This window comes from Varanus komodoensis, unplaced genomic scaffold, assembly GCF_004798865.1.
Source record: "Varanus komodoensis strain SLA01 unplaced genomic scaffold, ASM479886v1 scaffold11, whole genome shotgun sequence".
NCBI lineage: Eukaryota > Metazoa > Chordata > Lepidosauria > Squamata > Varanidae > Varanus > Varanus komodoensis.
Genome location: NW_025335317.1, coordinates 537,489 through 540,459, shown reverse-complemented (window position 1 = coordinate 540,459; position 2,971 = coordinate 537,489).

Here is a 2,971-nt window from a genome sequence, read left to right as displayed (position 1 = left end):
CCGGGTGAGCCGCGCGGCAGCGGGTCCCGCCGAGGCCGATGGCGCCCGTGCAGCATGCAGGCGCGCCCTGCGGCGGGCGACCTTGCGGTCGTCGGCAGGCGGCCGGGCTGCGGCCCGAGGCCGACCCGGAGCGTTGCGGGCGGCGGCTCCCCAGCCGGGGCTCGCTCGCGATCCGCGTCGCGCGGGCCCCGCTCCTGCGGAGGGACCGGGCTGGCGGCGCGGGGCGCGCCGAGGCCCGCGGCTTCTCCCGCCCCGTCTGCAGGGGGGCGCCCCAGGAGCGAGGGGGGCGCGCGGCCTTGCCCCCCCCCCGCTCCGCGCCCGACCCGCCTGGGCCGGAGGGAGACTTAGGCGGAGCGGGCTTTGGAGCTCTGAGCGACCTGGGGCCAGGATACCTGCAAGCACCTTGCGCCTCCCCGCCGCGGTCGTCCGGAGACGTTCTCCCGCGGGGTCCGCAGGGAAGTGGAGGCCATCCGGGAAGAGCCTCCGGAGGAGTGGCCCGGTGCCTGAGGAGTTCCCTGCTTGCGCTTGCCTGGTGCTGAATGAATCCTTGCTCTGGGGAAGATTTTCCTGCTGACCACCCGGAGTTTTAACACTGTCTGGCTTTTAATGTTGTTGTTCTCCCATTTGTTTTACCGTTTCACTATGCACCTTTCCAGAATCTGCTTAGATATTGAGCAGTATACAAATGTTGTAAACAAATGCCAACAAATAAACATGGAAAAATAAGAGTTGTATCCATTACCTTTATATAAAGGCACTCTTCTGAGTAAGTTTTATAAAAACTCTATAATATAGACTAGTGTTATGGTTCGTCACTTGGAGAAGTAACTCGAAGCTAGCAACTTGCCTAAGGAATTTTGGCTTTTATTGTGACAAAAGATGGGGTCCCCATGTTTCTACTGGAAGTCAACCCCCATTGAGAGTGGTATTTAAGTATTTGGGTGTGAACTTCTGTGTGACTTTGGACATATCACCTGTCATGTTGTAGCAAATATCTGATTGATCTGCACTGTTTGGGTACGCATGGAAAGTAACTTATTCCAACACTTAAACTCTAGTGGCATGCATCATCCAGACTGTAGGAGTAACTTGTGTAAAGTAGGCTAGTAGTGCAATCTCCTTGTTAGAGTGGGAAGTATAGTTGATTGAAGGGCTGAAGCTGAGAGAAAAGCAGCTCTACTGTGCAGGGCCTGCTTAGGTAATGAATGGCATGAACTTCCTGGTTTTCTCTGTTCAGATCTGTTTGTCACTTGGCAGCCCATTCGCTCTGCTTTCCTATGAAAACAGCCTTCAAGGTGACAGGCCATTTCATAGAAAAATAAAGCAGTGCAAAACATAATCCACAGGCTTAAAGTGAAACAGTAAAAAAAAGTTTGCATAGGAACACGGCTTTGCCAAAATGTTATAAAGCCACATCTGGCAAAGCCTGTTGAAAGAACTCTGCTGCTTGTCCGAAAGCAGGCAGGGACAGAGCCAAGCAGGCATCCTTCAGGTGGTCCTGCTTTTGGTGCCACAGCAGAAGACGTTCAGTCCTTGGGCTCCAGTACAGGTGAAATGCCTCACCTTCTGGCACCTGGCATCAGCGGTCCGTCTCCGCTGGTGTAGCCCCTTCAGGGACTGCTGATGGAAGTATTTCTACGCTACTGGCTGAGGAGTGCTGGTGAAGGGTGTTCTTGCACTGAAATGCTTGCAGAAGGAGGGAAGCAAGAAGGCTGGTGATGAGAAAAAGCTGTTAATACACAGAGTCTTTCCGTTTGTGGATTCAGATGGGATGAACAAGTCAAAGTGCATGGAAAGAGTTGTGGGTTGAGTTGGAGTCTGAAGGAAGAGAAGAGACTGCATGAGCAGGGAGGGTGGCGTGCATGCAAGCAGTCAGTGCAAGGGCAAGTTGTTATGCTACACACCAAGTAGAGGTGGGGGACCAGAAACGGTGAGGCTGTGCCTTTTAAGGGGAAGACGGGGCTTCCTTGAAAGTGGAAGAAAATAGGAAGCTTCTGTAGGATTACGTGCAGGAATACTGCACGTTCTACATTAGGATAAAGGGGCAGATCTGGGAGGGTTGAGGCAGGACAAAGACAGGCATAGCACGCCCAGAGCCGAAACAGACTACTGCTTGAATGAGGTGTGTTTTCTAGCGCTACTGTGTAGGGAGAAGCTGCATGATTGCGCAGCTCTGACTATGAGGAGCCAGCGGGGAATTAAGATAAAGGCCCAACACTTAGTGCCTGGTTGACAGGGTGGCCTTTGGTGGGGATAATAGATAAAGAGCAGTTAAGGAATGGAAGGCTTCAGTGAGTGAATGGGAAGTTAAGGGACAGAGTGTTAGACTCCTGTACCGTTACTGTGGGAACAACCCAGGGAATATCCAGTTGTTTCAGCCTCTGGAGTCCAGGAGATTTTGTTCTTTGTTTCATTAGGATAACTCCCCCTTCCCCCGTGGTTTGCCTTATCTCGTGTCTTCTGTACCTTAGAACTTGCCAAGTGCTGTGGTGCTTTAAGTTTTTCATAACTGTATTCATGAATGAGAGTCATTTTTTAAAAAATACCCTGACACCATATGTCAAATAAAAAAGTGAATAGTAACCTCCTAGGTGAGACCATAATTTGAAAAGGGGGAGGACCCAGTAACTCAGGTGTCATTTACTAAATCGATTTCATTACTTCTTCCCAAAACTAAGGTGTACTTCCCAAAGCCTACTTCTTTTTCACACCTCATGGATGATGAATTCGCCTGATTAAGTGCAGCAGACTGTGCTGAAGAAGTCGGATTAGGGAATTTCCTTTTGCTTGTGCTAACACGAGCTACAACTTCTCAAATTTTTAGTGACAGATAAATACTGATAAGTCTGAGTACAACACTACATCAAAAGCCATAACCAGGGAGAGGGAAAGAGCTTTCGATGACACAAGTGTGAACAAAATCCCTGAAGGAGAGAGAAAAATGCAGAAAAGCTGCATGGTTGTCCATTGG